A 20,817-nucleotide genomic window follows, 5' to 3' on the forward strand; every position below is an offset into this window, starting at 1 on the left:
GAGCAGCATCTGTATTCTGTTGTGCACATTTCACAACATTAAATTGTTACATTTTAGCATTCCCATTGTCCGTTCATTTACGCCCCCTGTTGTGGGTCTGTGTCATTACACTTTCACAACAGATTGGGGCATGTTAAATTAAGATATAATGTAAAATATACATTCAATGGGGTTTTCAATGTTAAATTTAAATGGCGACAAAATCTGTAATGTGGATCTGATCTGGATCAAACTTTGTCAGTCGATAAAGGATACCATCATACGTACCGCTCTCAAATATGAAAGAAATTTCATCTTTTTTGACCGTTATGAATTTTTGAAAATTCGTTCAATGTTAAAGATAGGGATCGTTTTTCAATCTTCCAAGATTTTTCCTGACTTTGCCCTTTTTACCTAGGACTTTGAAAATTGAATCTGTTCTTGCCTATCAGGATATGAATCTTCAGGAAAAATGTTATAATGAGGTATGAAAAACTGTTGTCTCCAGGCTGTTCACAAACAAACAAACAGACAGACAGATAAACAAACAAACAAACAAACAATTTGAAAGAAAACAGTAGTACATAACTTCGTTGGCGTAGGTAATAACCACAATAATGACTGTAATTATAGTTATCAAGTTTAAAGTGTAGGTGACACCAAAAATCTGCACAAATAATAAAAATGATGAAATGTTGATATCTCAGCCCTCAGTCGTGGCCATATTTTTGCTACGTCATCACCAGAACAGCACCTGCTGATTCAAGTCCACATCAATTGCAAACATGTTGGAGGTTGAGCTGTTTTCGGATAATTTTTTTTTCACACCTGGAGCTTTTTTTCTTAACACTTTACTTGAAGGTATTGTCGTAATAGTAACATGTCACTGTCATAACTTACATGACACAGTCATGAATGTGTCATAAACATTATGTCAATGTCATAAACATTTACGACTGCTGTCATTAAGTGTCATTCGGTTTTTATAATGACAAGTTGACATTTTTTAGGTTGTCTTGATTGTAACAACTTGACTTTTACATAATTATTGTATGGCCTTGCCTTACAATATAAGGAGCCTTGGGGCAACTGTTTGTTGTGATTTGGCGCTATATAAAAAAAAATTGATTGAATTGACTTTAATCAAAGTGACATGACCAGATGTTGTCTTTGGCCTGTTTGGTCTTCAGTTGTATGCCAACTTGTCATTATAAAAAAAATCGAATGACACTTAATGACAGCAGTCATAAACATTTATGACATTGACATAATGTTTATGACACATTCATGCCTGTGTCATGTAACAATTATGACAGTCATGAAAATTCAGTAAAGTATGTCTTCTATAATACATTCCATAAGGTAGAACTCTACTAGTGTGTACTAAGGTATATCTAAAAAAGGAAGAGTAGAGTAGAGTAGAGTCATGTCAATATTATGACGATACCGTCCGCTTTTTTGTTAAGTCCCGTCTGAAGGTGATTGTGAAGACGCTGTGAGGACACAGCCTTAAGCCTCGGTCCCATCGAATAATAAGCCATGTATAATGAGCCATGCATGGGTGTGTCAGCGATTATTTGAAGAATGATCCACATTTGAAGCCGTCACGTATCTGGTAGTAAGGAGCCTCTATGTGCCTAGCATGTGCCAGGTATCAGCCTCTAGTGAGCGATGACCGACCTGTCATTTGAGCCCTGTCCAGCCTCGAATGGCTCGTGTCGCCGCATATGATCCACGTCAAGCCACATATGATCCATGTAGCGCCATGATAACAGGACATTGGTGCACATTTAGGAATGGGTTTGGTCCAAACCTCCAGCCCTCCCACACTTCCTTCCTTCCTTCCTCCTTAAAAGTGTGGGTTTTCAGTTCACAGCATCCATTCAAGATGTCACATTTTTAAAGGCAGTCCAAAAATAGATGCTCTAGTACATTCCAGCCGGTGTGCGACATGTGCCAGGCTGCATTTCACCTGTGTTCCAGAGTCATTAAATGCACCAGACCAGCTACAACTGAACCACGGGTTCCTGGACAGTTGCCTCTGCACTTCTTCTTGCTGGCTTTATTTCTTCCGCGGCTTACAGCCATTTTTACACTGTGATCCAACTTTTAACTTTGTGTTCATTCATTATTGACTGCAAAATTTTTCTTTTGCTCGCTGGCGTTCTGCATTCCTGGACTGTCACCTCTGTGCTTCTTCTCGCTGGCTTCATTTCTGAGGCTGGGGAAAACCTTCAGTCTGAAAACAGTAAGATATTGGCAGAGTTCAGAACAAATAGTGATTATAAAAATATAAAAAAATAATGCAGATGATTTTGGGATGCGGATGGAGGTAATGAACTGTTTTTTTGTTTTTTTTTTGCCAGTTCTTTGGTCATAATCAACAAAAAATAGTTTGTTTTACTATCTGTGACATCACAAAAAAGTGATGAGGAAGTGTGAATTTTTTTATTTCTTAATTTTTTTTTTTTTCTTAGAACCAGGTGCATACATTTCAAATCTGAAAAATGACACAAGGGACCGAAAATATCAGTCATTTTTAAAATAAATATTGTTTCTTTCTTGAATACAGTTAATGTATTGTACGTTAGTAGCATAACACATTATTATTAAAGATTAAAACCATTCACACAAGGAGCAAATAATATAGTCTTACCTGTCTGTTTCAGTGAGATCACCTTCAGTCTGATGAAAACTTATCCACCTTTACAAAACGACACCTGAAAATAATTTAATTCCTTATGTCCTGGCTGAAGAAAAGTCCATTTGTCACAGGTTTTGTGCCAGGTTACAGCGCCAACTGTAATCCGTTGCTGGCTGGAGTCTTTGCTGTTAACAGAGGCTTCTGTTGTTCCACCACAAGCCACTTTATGCCACAAGTTCAAAGACTCGCTACTCCTCATCTGCTCATAACATCTCATTCTGCACTTGACAAAATTATCCCATGATCCACAAAACAATAAAATAAAATTAAATAATGTGAAAATACTTAGTTTTACCTCCGTGTTGAGTGGAGGAGCTGCAGGCATTGTGCATGCGCGCTTGTCAATATACAGTTGTATGTAAAAGTTTGGGCACCCCTGATGAACTGTTTGTTGTGATTTGGCGCTATATAAAAAAAATTGATTGATTGATTGATTTTCTTTTCTAAATCACTGGTTGTTTGGATCAGCAATTTCAGTTAAATATATCATATAGCAGACAAACACAGTGATATTTGAGAAGTGAAATTAAGTTTATAGGATTTACAGAAAGTATGCAATAATTCTTTAAACAAAATTAAGCAGGTGTATAACCTGTATACTTCGGGCCTTAACTAGTACTGTGCCTGTGGTCTTCCATTTCCTCACTGTGTTCCTCACAGTGGAAACTGACAGCTAAAATCTCTGAGATAGCTTGTTGTATCCTTCCCCTAAACCATGATGTTGAACAATCTTTGTTGTCAGGCCATTTGAGAGTTGTTTAGAAGCTCCCATGTTGCCACTCATTAGAAGAGATGCAAAGAGGGAAAACATTTGCAAATGGCCACCTTAAATACCCTTTCTCATGATTGGATTCACCTGTGTAAGGAGGTCAAGGGTCAATGAGCTTACCAAGCCAAGTTTGTGTTCCAGTAATTAATGCTAAATGTATTCAAATCAATAAAATGACAAGGGTACCCAAATTTATGCACCTGCCCAATTTTGTTTAAATAATTATTACACAGTTTCTGTAAATAGTAGAAACTTCAGTTCATCTGCTACATGTGTCATGCTTGGCCCTGGCTCAGAGTTTAGGTCTTAGTTCTTTACGTTATTTCGTCTGTGATTTTCTGGTTTTGCTTTTCATGTGTTTATACTTTATCATGTTAGTCTCAGTTTTATTCTGTTTATTGCTTTTCTTGGTGTTACCCTTCTGTCACCGGTTCACTCTTGGGTTATCATACTCTTGCTTGCCTCTACTGGTGGTTGGCTCTCACTGCGGTATTGTATCACTTCCTGTTCCGGAGCACAGCGGTGTTTTTCTGTATCTGTTAGCTGTTTAATCTGCGCAGTTAGATTGATCTAGTTATCTAGATTACGATTTGTTTCCCAGTGTAATCTTTACGTGCCTTAACTAAAGCACTCCTTCTGCTGAATCACCTCTAAATTATTTACACATTATTCACTTTGCGTGTTTTTAGGAATCCACTAGCTTAGCGTAGCTACTAGCTCTTAGCCAATTTAGCATGGCGGCTTCTCCTGTCTCTCCCGCACTTTTCTGCTCTGGGTGTGAAATGTTTAGTTATTCCTCGGCCTCCTTCAGCAGTAACAGCACTTGTAATAAGTGTAGCTTATTCGTAGCTTTGGAGGCCAGGCTGGGCGAATTGGAGACTCGGCTCCGCACCGTGGAAAATTCTACAGCTAGCCAGGCCCCTGTAGTCGGTGCGGACCAAGGTAGCTTAGGCGCCGTTAGTTACCCCCTGGCAGATCCCGAGCAGCCAGGAAAGCAGGCCGACTGGGTGACTGTGAGGAGGAAGCGTAGCCCTAAACAGAAGCCCCGTGTACACCGCCAACCCGTTCACATTTCTAACCGTTTTTCCCCACTCGACGACACACCCGCCGAGGATCAAACTCTGGTTATTGGCGACTCTGTTTTGAGAAATGTGAAGTTAGCGACACCAGCAACCATAGTCAATTGTCTTCCGGGGGGCCAGAGCAGGTGACATTGAAGGAAATTTGAAACTGCTGGCTAAGGCTAAGCGTAAATTTGGTAAGATTGTAATTCACGTCGGCAGTAATGACACCCGGTTACGCCAATTGGAGGTCACTAAAATTAACATTGAATCGGTGTGTAACTTTGCAAAAACAATGTTGGACTCTGTAGTTTTCTCTGGGCCCCTCCCCAATCGGACCGGGAGTGACATGTTTAGCCGTATGTTCTCCTTGAATTGCTGGCTGTCTGAGTGGTGTCCAAAAAATGAGGTGGGCTTCATAGATAATTGGCAAAGCTTCTGGGGAAAACCTGGTCTTGTTAGGAGAGACGGCATCCATCCCACTTTGGATGGAGCAGCTCTCATTTCTAGAAATCTGGCCAATTTTCTTAAATCCTCCAAACCGTGACTATCCATGGTTGGGACCAGGAAGCAGAGTTGTAGTCTTACACACCTCTCTGCAGCTTCTCTCCCCCTGCCATCCCCTCATTACCCCATCCCCGTAGAGACGGTGCCTGCTCCCAGACCACCAATAACCAGCAAAAGTCTATTTAAGCATAAAAATTCAAAAAGAAAAAATAATATAGCACCTTCAACTGCACCACAGACTAAAACAGTTAAATGTGGTCTATTAAACATTAGGTCTCTCTCTTCTAAGTCCCTGTTGGTAAATGATATAATAATTGATCAACATATTGATTTATTCTGCCTAACAGAAACCTGGTTACAGCAGGATGAATATGTTAGTTTAAATGAGTCAACACCCCCGAGTCACACTAACTGTCAGAATGCTCGTAGCACGGGCCGGGGCGGAGGATTAGCAGCAATCTTCCATTCCAGCTTATTAATTAATCAAAAACCCAGACAGAGCTTTAATTCATTTGAAAGCTTGACTCTTAGTCTTGTCCATCCAAATTGGAAGTCCCAAAAACCAGTTTTATCAGAGTATCTCGTCAATAGTTTTACATCCTCATTGAAGACAACTTTGGATGCTGTAGCTCCTCTGAAAAAGAGAGCTTTAAATCAGAAGTGTCTGACTCCGTGGTATAACTCACAAACTCGTAGCTTAAAGCAGATAACCCGTAAGTTGGAGAGGAAATGGCATCTCACTAATTTAGAAGATCTTCACTTAGCCTGGAAAAAGAGTCTGTTGCTCTATAAAAAAGCCCTCCGTAAAGCTAGGACATCTTTCTACTCATCACTAATTGAAGAAAATAAGAACAACCCCAGGTTTCTTTTCAGCACTGTAGCCAGGCTGACAAAGAGTCAGAGCTCTATTAAGCTGAGTATTCCATTAACTTTAACTAGTAATGACTTCATGACTTTCTTTGCTAACAAAATTTTAACTATTAGAGAAAAAATTACTCATAACCATCCCAAAGACGTATCGTTATCTTTGGCTGCTTTCAGTGATGCCGGTATTTGGTTAGACTCTTTCTCTCCGATTGTTCTGTCTGAGTTATTTTCATTAGTTACTTCATCCAAACCATCAACATGTTTATTAGACCCCATTCCTACCAGGCTGCTCAAGGAAGCCCTACCATTATTTAATGCTTCGATCTTAAATATGATCAATCTATCTTTGTTAGTTGGCTATGTACCACAGGCTTTTAAGGTGGCAGTAATTAAACCATTACTTAAAAAGCCATCACTTGACCCAGCTATCTTAGCTAATTATAGGCCAATCTCCAACCTTCCTTTTCTCTCAAAAATTCTTGAAAGGGTAGTTGTAAAACAGCTAACTGATCATCTGCAGAGGAATGGTCTATTTGAAGCGTTTCAGTCAGGTTTTAGAATTCATCATAGTACAGAAACAGCATTAGTGAAGGTTACAAATGATCTTCTTATGGCCTCGGACAGTGGACTCATCTCTGTGCTTGTTCTGTTAGACCTCCGTGCTGCTTTTATACTGTTGACCATAAAATTTTATTACAGAGATTAGAGCATGCCATAGGTATTAAAGGCACTGCGCTGCGGTGGTTTGAATCATATTTGTCTAATAGATTACAATTTGTTCATGTAAATGGGGAATCTTCTTCACAGACTAAAGTTAATTATGGAGCTCCACAAGGTTCTGTGCTAGGACCAATTTTATTCACTTTATACATGCTTCCCTTAGGCAGTATTATTAGACGGTATCGCTTAAATTTTCATTGTTACGCAGATGATACCCAGCTTTATCTATCCATGAAGCCAGAGGACACACACCAATTAGCTAAACTGCAGGATTGTCTTACAGACATAAAGACATGGATGACCTCTAATTTCCTGCTTTTAAACTCAGATAAAACTGAAGTTATTGTACTTGGCCCCACAAATCTTAGAAACATGGTGTCTAACCAGATCCTTACTCTGGATGGCATTACCCTGACCTCTAGTAATACTGTGAGAAATCTTGGAGTCATTTTTGATCAGGATATGTCATTCAAAGCGCATATTAAACAAATATGTAGGACTGCTTTTTTGCATTTACGCAATATCTCTAAAATCAGAAAGGTCTTGTCTCAGAGTGATGCTGAAAAACTAATTCATGCATTTATTTCCTCTAGGCTGGACTATTGTAATTCATTATTATCAGGTTGTCCTAAAAGTTCCCTAAAAAGCCTTCAGTTAATTCAAAATGCTGCAGCTAGAGTACTGACGGGGACTAGAAGGAGAGAGCATATCTCACCCATATTGGCCTCTCTTCATTGGCTTCCTGTTAATTCTAGAATAGAATTTAAAATTCTTCTTCTTACTTATAAGGTTTTGAATAATCAGGTCCCATCTTATCTTAGGGACCTCGTAGTACCATATCACCCCAATAGAGCGCTTCGCTCTCAGACTGCAGGCTTACTTGTAGTTCCTAGGGTTTGTAAGAGTAGAATGGGAGGCAGAGCCTTCAGCTTTCAGGCTCCTCTCCTGTGGAACCAGCTCCCAATTCAGATCAGGGAGACAGACACCCTCTCTACTTTTAAGATTAGGCTTAAAACTTTCCTTTTTGCTAAAGCTTATAGTTAGGGCTGGATCAGGTGACCCTGAACCATCCCTTAGTTATGCTGCTATAGACGTAGACTGCTGGGGGGTTCCCATGATGCACTGTTTCTTTCTCTTTTTGCTCTGTATGCACCACTCTGCATTTAATCATTAGTGATCGATCTCTGCTCCCCTCCACAGCATGTCTTTTTCCTGGTTCTCTCCCTCAGCCCCAACCAGTCCCAGCAGAAGACTGCCCCTCCCTGAGCCTGGTTCTGCTGGAGGTTTCTTCCTGTTAAAAGGGAGTTTTTCCTTCCCACTGTAGCCAAGTGCTTGCTCACAGGGGGTCGTTTTGACCGTTGGGGTTTTACATAATTATTGTATGGCCTTGCCTTACAATATAAAGCGCCTTGGGGCAACTGTTTGTTGTGATTTGGTGCTATATAAAAAAAATTGATTGATTGATTGATCATTCATTCTGTAGTTGGTTACATATTTGTTTAATATGCACTTTGAATGACATATCCTGATCAAAAATGACTCCAAGATTTCTCACAGTATTACTAGAGGTCAGGGTAATGCCATCCAGAGTAAGGATCTGGTTAGACACCATGTTTCTAAGATTTGTGGGGCCAAGTACAATAACTTCAGTTTTATCTGAGTTTAAAAGCAGGAAATTAGAGGTCATCCATGTCTTTATGTCTGTAAGACAATCCTGCAGTTTAGCTAATTGGTGTGTGTCCTCTGGCTTCATGGATAGATAAAGCTGGGTATCATCTGCGTAACAATGAAAATTTAAGCAATACCATCTAATAATACTGCCTAAGGGAAGCATGTATAAAGTGAATAAAATTGGTCCTAGCACAGAACCTTGTGGAACTCCATAATTAACTTTAGTCTGTGAAGAAGATTCCCCATTTACATGAACAAATTGTAATCTATTAGACAAATATGATTCAAACCACCGCAGCGCAGTGCCTTTAATACCTATGGCATGCTCTAATCTCTGTAATACAATTTTATGGTCAACAGTATCAAAAGCAGCACTGAGGTCTAACAGAACAAGCACAGAGATGAGTCCACTGTCCGAGGCCATAAGAAGATCATTTGTAACCTTCACTAATGCTGTTTCTGTACTATGTCCCAGCAGAAGACTGCCCCTCCCTGAGCCTGGTTCTGCTGGAGGTTTCTTCCTGTTAAAAGGGAGTTTTTCCTTCCCACTGTAGCCAAGTGCTTGCTCACAGGGGGTCGTTTTGACCGTTGGGGTTTTACATAATTATTGTATGGCCTTGCCTTACAATATAAAGCACCTTGGGGCAACTGTTTGTTGTGATTTGGCGCTATATAAAAAAAATTGATTGATTGATTGATAATGAGGAAAATCTCATTCACATTAATCCATAAAGCAACTTTGTTTTACTTATGTCATATCCAGGCTTGGGGAGTAACAGAATACATGTAACGGCGTTACGTAATTAGGATACAAAAACAGGTAACTGTATTCTGCTACAGTTACAGAAAAAAAAGACGTATTCAGATTACAGGTATATTTAGTAAAAATGAGGATTAGTTCGCAGGACTGCAATTTTAATGCATTTTATATTAGCTGTATTTTTTTTTCTTTGAAATAAATACGTCACTTCATGGACAGCGACATGACGTCTCCTAACCGGGCAAAATATTGATGAAGTACCCAGATGTTAATGCATTTTCAATGGAGATCTGCGACGGAACACACTCAGAAAAATGCTCGCAAAATACTTAGTAGAGAAGCTTGAATGTTCGACTGGACTGGGTTGCTTGACGTGAGGATGTTTCGCTTCAAATTGCAGAAGTTTCCTCAGCTAAAATGCTTGCTCTGGTAGTCTGACTTCTGTCTAGACTCTTGTAGAGAAGAATAAACAGAAGCCACAAAAGCTGGAGTTTTAAACCTAACCAGACCCCTCCTACCGAGAGGCAGACTGCTACAGGCTAGTGACTAAACAATAGCTCTAATTAGCAACTATTGTGCTCTAGTTAGCACCCTCCTAATGACAGGGCAGCTGTCCCTCCTAATGATGGGACGGACGCCTCTCTTGATGGCTACCTTGACAACTCTCCTGATGACGTGAATGACTCATTACCATGAACAAAAGACTGAAACTGCTTTGACCTGAGTACCCCATTGTAAACAGGGGACAAAGTGTGTCTCAGACACCGTCCCTGGTTAAGGCTGGGTTTCAAATGTTTCACATAGAATGCCTCCTTGACCCCTCTCTCAAACCATTTCTTCTCTCTGGCTAAGATTTTAACTTCCTTGTCCTCAAATGTGTGGTTAGTGTCTTTAAGGTGGAGATGAACTGCAGACTGAGGTCCACTGGTGCCCTCTCTGCAGTGCTGGTATAGCCTTTTGTGTAAAGGTTGCTTAGTCTCACCTATGTAGTGTTCGTTACAGTTTTCCTGACATCTGATAGAATACACTACAGTGCTCTGTTTGTAACTAGGGATCCTATCCTTAGGGTGAACTAATTTCTGTCTCAAGGTGTTAACCGGTTTAAAGTAAACTGGGATTTTGTGCTGTCTGAAGATCCTCTGGAGTTTTTCCCCTACTCCTGCTAAATAAGGGAGAGACACTCCTCTTCTTCTTGTCTCCTGTCTATCTGGTCTCTTTGTTCTCTGGGACTTCTGCACTTTGTCCAGGGACCATCGTGGGTACCCACATACTGTGAGGGCTTTCCGGACCAGTTGTTGTTCTTTAGCCCTTCCCTCTGCAGTTGTGGGCACCTGTAGGGCTCTGTGTTGAAGAGTCCTGATCACCCCGAGCTTGTGATCAAGGGGGTGGTTTGAGCCAAAGAGCAGATATTGGTCAGTGTGAGTGGGTTTTCTGTAAACCCCTGTCTGGAGCTGCCTGTTCTCTCCAATCGTAACATCACAGTCCAAGAAGGCTAAATGGTTGTTTCTGGCATCCTCACGTGTAAACTTGATATTGGAGTCCACCGAGTTGATGTGTTCTGTAAAGTCCTCAACCTCCTGTTGCTTGATTTTTACCCATGTGTCATCGACATATCTGAACCAGTGACTGGGAGGGATGCCCGTGAAAGACATCAAGGCCTCAGCAGTGGGGATGCAGGTGAACAACGATGTCACATCAAATGATACCATAGTTTCATCTGCCTCCAGCTGCAGGTCCTTGATCTTTTTCACAAAATCTTGTGTGTTCTCCACATGGTGGTCTGAGTTACCCACTAGAGGAGCCAAAATCCACTTGAGGTGCTTGGCCACATTGTACGTGATGGAATCTGTGCTACATACAATAGGCCTGAGTGGCACATCCTGTTTGTGGATTTTGGACAGTCCATAGATGCATGGAGTGGCGTCCCCTGGGTACAGTCTGTAGTATGCCTGCCTGCCGATGAGTCCCTCTTTCTCCAGGTTTTGGAGGTAGCTAATGATTTTTTTCTTATAGCGGCTCGTGGGGTGTCTCTTCAGACGTTCATATGTATTGGAGTCACATTTCGGCCTCTACTGGTGGTTGGCTCTCACTGCGGTATTGTATCACTTCCTGTTCCGGAGCACAGCAGTGTTTTGCTGTATCTGTTAGCTGTTTAATCTGCGCAGTTAGATTGATCTAGATAACTAGATAACGATTTGTTTCACAGTGTAATCTTTATGTGCCTTAACTAAAGCACTCCCTCTGCTGAATCACCTCTAAATTATTTACACATTATTCACTTTGTGTGTGTTTTAGGAATCCGCTAGCTTAGCGCAGCTACTAGCTCTTAGCCGATTTAGCATGGTGGCTTCTCCTGTCTCTCCCGCACTTTTCTGCTCTGGGTGTGAAATGTTTAGTTATTCCTCGGCCTCCTTTAGCAGTAATGGTACTTGTAATAAGTGTAGCTTATTCGTAGCTTTGGAGGCTAGGCTGGGCGAATTGGAGACTCGGCTCCACACCTAGTAGTCGGTGTGGACCAAGGTAGCTTAGCCGCCATTAGTTCCCTTCCAGCAGATCCCGAGCAGCCGGGAAAGCAGGCCGACTGGGTGACTGTGAGGAGGAAGCGTAGCCCTAAACAGAAGCCCCGTGTACACCGCCAACCCGTTCACATTTCTAACCATTTTTCCCCACTCGGCGACACACCCGCCGAGGAACAAACTCTGGTTACTGGCGCTCTGTTTTGAGAAATGTGAAGTTAGCGACACCAGCAACCACAGTCAATTGTCTTCCCGGGGCCAGAGCAGGCGACATTGAAGGAAATTTGAAACTGCTGGCTAAGGCTAAGCGTAAATTTGGTAAGATTGTAATTCACGTCGGCAGTAATGACACCCGGTTACGCCAATCGGAGGTCACTAAAATGAACATTGAATCGGTGTGTAACTTTGCAAAAACAATGCCGGACTCTGTAGTTTTCTCTGGGCCCCTCCCCAATCGGACCGGGAGTGACATGTTTAGCCACATGTTCTCCTTGAATTGCTGGCTGTCTGGGTGTCCAAAAAATGAGGTGGGCTTCATAGATAATTGGCAAAGCTTCTGGGGAAAACCTGGTCTTGTTAGGAGAGACGGCATCCATCCCACTTTGGATGGAGCAGCTCTCATTTCTAGAAATCTGGCCAATTTTCTTAAATCCTCCAAACCGTGACTATCCAGGGTTGGGACCAGGAAGCAGAGTTGTAGTCTTACACACCTCTCTGCAGCTTCTCTCCCCCTGCCATCCCCTCATTACCCCATCCCTGTAGAGATGGTGCCTGGTCCCAGACCACCAATAACCAGCAAAAATCTATTTAAGCATAAAAATTCAAAAAGAAAAAATAATATAGCACCTTCAACTGCACCACAGACTAAAGCAGTTAAATGTGGTCTATTAAACATTAGGTCTCTCTCTTCTAAGTCCCTGTTAGTAAATGATATAATAATTGATCAACATATTGATTTATTCTGCTTTACAGAAACCTGGTTACAGCAGGATAAATATGTTAGTTTAAATGAGTCAACACCCCCGAGTCACACTAACTGGATGCTGTAGCTCCTCTGAAAAAGAGAGCTTTAAATCAGAAGTGCCTGACTCTGTGGTATAACTCACAAACTCGCAGCTTAAAGCAGATAACCCGTAAGTTGGAGAGGAAATGGCATCTCACTAATTTAGAAGATCTTCACTTAGCCTGGAAAAAGAGTCTGTTGCTCTATAAAAAAAGCCCTCCGTAAAGCTAGGACATCTTACTACTCATCACTAATTGAAGAAAATAAGAACAACCCCAGGTTTCTTTTCAGCACTGTAGCCAGGCTGACAAAGAGTCAGAGCTCTATTGAGCCGAGTATTCCTTTAACTTTAACTAGTAATGACTTCATGACTTTCTTTGCTAATAAAATTTTAACTATTAGAGAAAAAAATTACTCATAACCATCCCAAAGACGTATCGTTATCTTTGGCTGCTTTCAGTGATGCCGGTATTTGGTTAGACTCTTTCTCTCCAATTGTTCTGTCTGAGTTATTTTCATTAGTTACTTCCTCCAAACCATCAACATGTCTATTAGACCCCATTCCTACCAGGCTGCTCAAGGAAGCCCTACCATTATTTAATGCTTCGATCTTAAATATGATCAATCTATCTTTATTAGTTGGCTATGTACCACAGGCTTTTAAGGTGGCAGTAATTAAACCATTACTTAAAAAGCCATCACTTGACCCAGTTATCTTAGCTAATTATAGGCCAATCTCCAACCTTCCTTTTCTCTCAAAAATTCTTGAAAGGGTAGTTGTAAAACAGCTAACCAATCATCTGCAGAGGAATGGTCTATTTGAAGAGTCTCAGTCAGGTTTTAGAATTCATCATAGTACAGAAACAGCATTAGTGAAGGTTACAAATGATCTTCTTATGGCCTCAGACAGTGGACTCATCTCTGTGCTTGTTCTGTTAGACCTCAGTGCTGCTTTTGATACTGTTGACCATAAAATTTTATTACAGAGATTAGAGCATGCCATAGGTATTAAAGGCACTGCGGTGCAGTGGTTTGAATCATATTTATCTAATAGATTACAATTTGTTCATGTAAATGGGGAATCCTCTTCACAGGCTAAGGTTAATTATGGAGTTCCACACGGTTCTGTGCTAGGACCAATTTTATTCACTTTATACATGTTTCCCTTAGGCAGTATTATTAGACGGCATTGCTTAAATTTTCATTGTTACGCAGATGATACCCAGCTTTATCTATCCATGAAGCCAGAGGACACACACCAATTAGCTAAACTGCAGGATTGTCTTACAGACATAAAGACATGGATGACCTCTAATTTCCTGCTTTTAAACTCAGATAAAACTGAAGTTATTGTACTTGGCCCCACAAATCTTAGAAACATGGTGTCTAACCAGATCCTTACCCTGGATGGCATTACCCTGACCTCTAGTAATACTGTGAGAAATCTTGGAGTCATTTTTGATCAGGATATGTCATTCAATGCGCATATTAAACAAATATGTAGGACTGCTTTTTTGCATTTGCGCAATATCTCTAAAATTAGAAAGGTCTTGTCTCAGAGTGATGCTGAAAAACTAATTCATGCATTTATTTCCTCTAGGCTGGACTATTGTAATTCATTATTATCAGGTTGTCCTAAAAGTTCCCTGAAAAGCCTTCAGTTAATTCAAAATGCTGCAGCTAGAGTACTGACAGGGACTAGAAGGAGAGAGCATATTTAACCCATATTGGCCTCTCTTCATTGGCTTCCTGTTAATTCTAGAATATAATTTAATATTCTTCTTCTTACTTTTGAATAATCAGGTCCCATCTTATCTTAGGGACCTCATAGTACCATATCACCCCAATGGAGCGCTTCGCTCTCAGACTGCAGGCTTACTTGTAGTTCCTAGGGTTTGTAAGAGTAGAATGGGAGGCAGAGCCGTGGGAAAAGGGAAAGAAATCAGCGTCAACTAGAAGAAACCTGGACTTTCTCTACTTGTTTTTCACTGCTGATTTGATCAATCTTCTCTTTGTTCCACAGCATGTCTTTTTCCTGGTTCTCTCCCTCAGCCCCAACCAGTCCCAGCAGAAGACTGCCCCTCCCTGAGCCTGGTTCTGCTGGAGGTTTCTTCCTGTTAAAAGGGAATTTTTCCTTCCCACTGTTGCCAAGTGCTTGCTCACAGGGGGTCGTTTTGACCGTTGGGGTTTTTCCGTAATTATTGTATGGCCTTGCCTTACAATATAAAGCGCCTTGGGGCAGCTGTTTGTTGTGATTTGGTGCTATATAAATAAAATTGATTTGATTTTGATTTAATACACCTGATCAATGAAATGGGTAGATCTGACATCTTTCTACGGAATCAATCAATCAATCAATCAATTTTTTTCAAAATCAGCTAGGAACTGAACTGCTGGGTCGTAGTTAATTAGAGAGATTTTATCAACCTCTGGTACAATCCGAATTCCCAATTAAGTGAAGCCATTGGACAGTTTAAATGTTGAAGCCTTGCTTAAAAATTGTGGTTGTTCCTCTTTGTTCAGAAGCATTAAGGAGGATTTAGAGTCATTAATTTTATATCCAGAAAAGCATCCAAAATTCCTAATAACATCTTGTAAAGTAGATAGTGACTGATCAAAATTTGATAAAAAAAGAACAACATCATCTGCGTAAAACGCTATTCTGTGATCTGTCTTGCCTAACTTAATACCAGTGATATTCCTATGTCTTCTAATTGCTATGGCAAATGGTTCAATAGCTAGAGTAAAGAGGAGAGGGGAAGTGGACAACCCTGGCGTGTCCCCCTAGAGATTTGGAATGGATCAGAAATTATGCTGTTTGTTAAAATTTCAGCCATTGGCTGTGTATAGAGAATTCCCACCCATATAAAATTTCGAATAAATATGGCCATTCGATTCGATCGAAGGCTTTCACCACATCGAGAGACAGAATCGCAATATCGGGGGAATTTCGTTTTTCATGCAATAAATTAATTAGCCTTCTCACGTTGTGAAATCCGTGCCACCCTTTAATGAAGCCATTTTGGTCCATATGTACTACTGATGGTAAATATTTCTCTAATTGAAGAGGCAGAATTTTACAAATAATTTTTGTATCCGCATTTAATAGGGAAATCGGACGGTAAGATTGGCATTCATCTTTGGGTTTTTCGGGTTTCAGAAGTAATGTAATCAATGTGGCCCTCAGAGTAGGAGGGAGAATTCCATTTTCCAACGATTCCAAAAACATTTCTAAAAGGGGTAATGAAATTTTAAATTGGAATTTTCTATAAAAATCTATGGAGATCCCATCTGGACCTACCGCTTTTCCTAAATTCATTGCTTCCATAGCATCCATTATTTCTTTGATAGTCAAACTGGCATTAAGTTTTTCTCTTAACTCCTCCGAGACAGATGGAATTTCAAGTTCATCTAGGAATGCTGTTTGCTTCATTTCGAAGTTATGGCATTCCAAGTGGTATGAATCTTCATAAAAGTTTTTAAACACTGTATTTATTCCTTTAGGTTCTACAATTAATTCACCTATTATTTTTCTTCACTGAGTTTATTGTTCGTTCTGTTTTAAGATGTTTGAGACGCCAAGCCAGCAGTCTCCCAGGCTTCTCACCTTGATCGTAAAAGGATTGTCTAAGTCTCCTCAAACTTTCGGCAGCTTTTTCTGCCGAAAGTTCATTGTACTGAGCCTTACATAATAAAAGTTCCTTTTGGCATTGTACAGACTTTTCCTCAAGAACCCTTTGTTCTAAAATCCTAATCTTGGCCTCAAGTTGATTAAATCTATGTTGTGTATTTCTTGATTTTGTGTTGGTGAAACTTATTATTTGGCCCCGTAAAAAAGCTTTGAAGGCTTCCCATCTGAGACATGCTGAGGTTTGAGACGTGTTCTGTTCAAAGTACAAATCTATCTGAGAGTTAATATAATCTATAAATGCTGTATTTTGCAACCACTTAATAGAGAAATGCCAACGTGGAGGGTTTGAAAGTAATTCAGTGTCATTATAAATTAAAGAGACATGATCCGATATCAAAATACTGTCATAACAACAGTTTTTAATTTTATGTCTGAGAGTTGCGGATATTAAAAAAAAGTCAGTTCTAGAATAAGTCTTATAGGTAGCTGATTGGAATGAGTAAACTGTATCATATGGATACAACTCTCGCCAAATTTTCAATAAATTTAATTCTAATATGAAATAGTTTATAGTCTTCCTAGATTGAAGGTGAGAAGAGGAGGAACTTGTGGACCTATCCTTAACGTGATCCAAAACCACGTTGTAATCTCCACCTATTATATGTTGACCATCCAATGTTGAGAGCAGCAAAAACAGGTCTTTAAAAATTTTTGGATTATCTTCATTGGGGCCATAAATGTTAACCAAATTCATTTTTGTAGTTAAAATAGATCCCTGTTTAATTAAAAAGTGTCCAGATGAATCTTTAATTGTATTACTAGTTTCAAAGGGGATACTCTTATGGATAAGAATCATCACACCACGTGCATGAGAACTAAAGGACGCAGAAAAGACAGATCCTGGCCATTGTCTACTGATCACAGCAACATTACAAGGCAGTAAGTGGGTCTCTTGCAAAAAAATGATGTTAGCTTGCAAACGCTTCAATCTGGTTAAAACTTGCTTCACTTTGCTAATTTTATTCAAACCCCTACAGTTCCAGGAGGTTATCTTCACATTCATTATTTGGGACATAGGTTAGCTTGAATTAAACCGAATACTGCGGAGAGGCAATGAAAAAAGTAATAAACAAAAATAAAACACAAAATAAAACACATAGAATGAGTAATAAACTGTACTCAATAAACTGTAACATTACTTTAGAAAACACATTTCTGAACTGGAAAAAACAAACTGAACATCCCACCATAATCCCTACTTCTAGTGCCTTTTGCTTCATGCATTTGGGAATAACATTGTTTTGTTTGCATCTCAGGTTAAATCTTAAGTGGTTTCATGCCCACAGTTGGTCGCAATGTTTCTGTGTAAGCTCTCAGTTGTCCAGGTGGTTTCCATAGTAGAGAAGCTTGAATCTTCGACTGGACTGGGTTGCTTGACGTGGGCATCTCTCCCAGTCACTGGTTCAGATATGTCGATGACACATGGGTTAAAATCAAGCAACAGGAGGTTGAGGACTTTACAGAACACATCAACTCGGTGGACTCAAATATCAACTTTACATGTGAGGATGCCAGAAACAACCATTTAGCCTTCTTGGACTGTGATGTTACAATTGGAGAGAACAGGCAGCTCCAGACAGGGGTTTACAGAAAACCCACTCACACTGACCAATATCTGCTCTTTGGCTCAAACCATCCCCTTGAACACAAGCTCGGGGTGATCAGGACTCTTCAACACAGAGCCCTACAGGTTCCCACAACTGCAGAGGGAAGGGCTAAAGAGCAACAACTTGTACGGAAAGCCCTCACAGTATGTGGGTACCCACGTTGGTCCCTGGACAAAGTGCAGAAGTCCCAGAGAACAAAGAGACCAGCTAGACAGGAAACAGAGACAAGAAGAAGAGGAGTGTCTCTCCCTTATTTAGCAGGAGTAGGGGAAAAACTACAGAGGATCTTCAGACAGCACAAAATCCCAGTTTACTTTAAACCTGTTAACACCTTGAGACAGAAATTAGTTCACCCTAAGGACAGGATCCCTAGTTACAAACAGAGCAATGTAGTGTATTCTATCAGATGTCAGGAAAACTGTAACAAACACTATATAGGTGAGACGAAGCAACCTTTACACAAAAGGCTATACCAGCACTGCAGAGAGGGCACCAGTGGACCTCAGTCTGCAGTTCATCTCCACCTTAAAGACACTAACCACACGTATGAGGACAAGGAAGTTAAAATCTTAGGGCCCTGTCCCACTGGCGTTTAGGAGGATTTGCGGATGGAATGTGCACAAAAGTGGCCCACATCCTCCAAACAACCACAATAACCATGTAACATTCCTGTATGAGTCGGCCGCCATCCGAACACGTCCGTGATCATCCGCAGAGGCACGCATGTCCGCAGCCAGGATTTTTGAGCGGCTCAAAAATCCTGCTGCAGATGAGATCCGCATCACTGCCTGAACACATACTAAAGACATACGCAGGACATACACAACCAACGCGCCGCATATCCCCTGTCATCTGCTGATATCCGCAACCGACGGGTTGGCGCGGCTTGGCGGCGGACCGGGACAGCGTGCAAAACAGATATGACGCCACATCACGGTTGCAAATGGTATGTCACGCATGCAGACAGAGTGGGCACGGATGAAGCGAGTGCATCATGGCCGCTGTGCCCCTCATGGGGGCGCCTCCGCGGTCACCTTCGCTTCTGTTCCCTGTTATATCCGCTTTTCTTCCTCATGTATTCGCTGATCCACCCCGGGACATTTGTCATTTCCACCCACATTTGTCATTTCCACGCTCAGCTTTGTCTCCTCATTTTATGCGCAAATCCTCCTAAATGCCAGTGGGACAGGGCCCTTAGCCAGAGAGAAGAAATGGTTTGAGAGAGGGGTCAAGGAGGCATTCTATGTGAAACAGTTGAAACCCAGCCTTAACCGGGGAGGGGGTCTGAGACACGCTTTGTCCCCTGTTTACAATGGGGTACTCAAGTCAAAGCAGTTTCAGTCTTTTGTTCATGGTAATGAGTCATTCACATCATCAGGAGAGTTGTCAAGGGAGCCATCAGGAGAGGCTGTGTCCCATCATTAGGAGGGACAGCTGCCCTGTCATTAGGAGGGTGCTAACTAGAGCACAATAGTTGCTAATTAGAGCTATTGTTTAGTCACTAGCCTATAGCAGTCTCAGTAGGAGGGGTCTGGTTAGGTTAAAAACTCCAGCTTTTGTGGCTTCTGTTTATTCTTCTCTACAAGAGTCAGACAGAAGTCAGACTACCAGAGCAAGAATTTTAGCTGAGGAAGCTTCTGCGATTTGAAGCGAAACGTCCTCGCGTCAAGCAACCCAGTCCAGTCGAACATTCAAGCTTCTCTACTATGGAAACCACCTGGACAACTGAGAGCCTACACAGAAACTCGCAAAATACGTGTTAAAATGTCATTTTGACCTGGATATTGAGCCAGTAAAATTAAATGACATTAAATTATGTCAGGAAAGTATTAAACACACACACACATCCCCAAATATCAGTGTTGAAAGTGTTGGTCATGTACAGAGGAACAGGAGGATGATACTTGCATTGTCCGCTCTTTATAACAGGAATTAAATGTGAGAAACTCCACTGTCTTTTTTTTTACAGTGCTAACAGATTCATGACCAGTAACATGATTGTGTTACATTTAAACAGTACATTCATTGTTCCTATAATGTTCTGAATCTGTGCTCTTGCATCATTTTGTGCTTCCATATTTTCATTGATTTATGTACATATGTTCAGCATCTAATTGCTGTGGGAGCGCAATGTGGTGTCACACTTTCCATGTGCTCACACTGTTGCCGCTGGATCATTCACGTCTGTCCAACTGTGTGTCCCTCCTGACATCAGGTAGAATTTTTCACCGCTGCCAAATCGTTTTTTTTTTTTTTTTCCTGCTGTTTTTTGGCTGATACAACTGCACTCCAGTCATCATCTATCTCAGCAACAGTGATATCTGAAGCTTTTGTACAACAATCATTTCCACATAAATTCAGCATTATTTCATAATAAAAGACGGGGGGCCGACATCATTTCAGAGTGTCGGTAATGACTCGCCAATTCTCACCTCGCTTCTCCTTACAACTGACTTTAGAATGGTTTAAGAGGTTTTACTTTGTCATCTGATGGTTCATAATCCCATTATTACCTTTGATCACTTTGGGTGTAGAGAGTCAGACTCAGACATGGTGCTGTGGTCCCAAATGACGCATGCACAGTGAAGGCAGGTGGACCAATTTTTAAGGGGGGACCATTCGGTTGGCGACACCATTTCCTGCTTCTTTTGCTCAACTTCGTGTTATGTGTGAAGGGACCATAAAATTCTGTATAAGTTTGGGCGTGGTTGCTTTGGGTGATGGCAGCTGTGTCCATCAACTCCTCCTCTCGTAGTCTCCAACCGTAACGGAGCCGTTGTGTTTTTATGTCTGTTTGTGGTGTTTTATTTCAAACACCTGCTTGTTATAATCTGGCTTGTTGTTCAGTGAAACCTCCTAACGGATCATCTAAGACGTAAATTATTATTGGTTGAACTAATAAGATTAATAAATGGCATAGTTTGGCTGTTTTATATGCTTGGTTTGCAAAGTAAATGTCAAA

General features: G+C 40.9%; 1 protein-coding gene across 1 annotated transcript in view; it reads left to right on the top strand.

Moving 5' to 3' along the window:
- Positions 1 to 20,817, top strand: part of mogat2 (monoacylglycerol O-acyltransferase 2) — a 54,793-nt gene that overhangs the window by 17,398 nt on the left and 16,578 nt on the right. The window lies entirely within an intron of this gene.

Source organism: Thalassophryne amazonica, chromosome 9 (assembly GCF_902500255.1).
Source record: "Thalassophryne amazonica chromosome 9, fThaAma1.1, whole genome shotgun sequence".
Lineage (NCBI taxonomy): Eukaryota > Metazoa > Chordata > Actinopteri > Batrachoidiformes > Batrachoididae > Thalassophryne > Thalassophryne amazonica.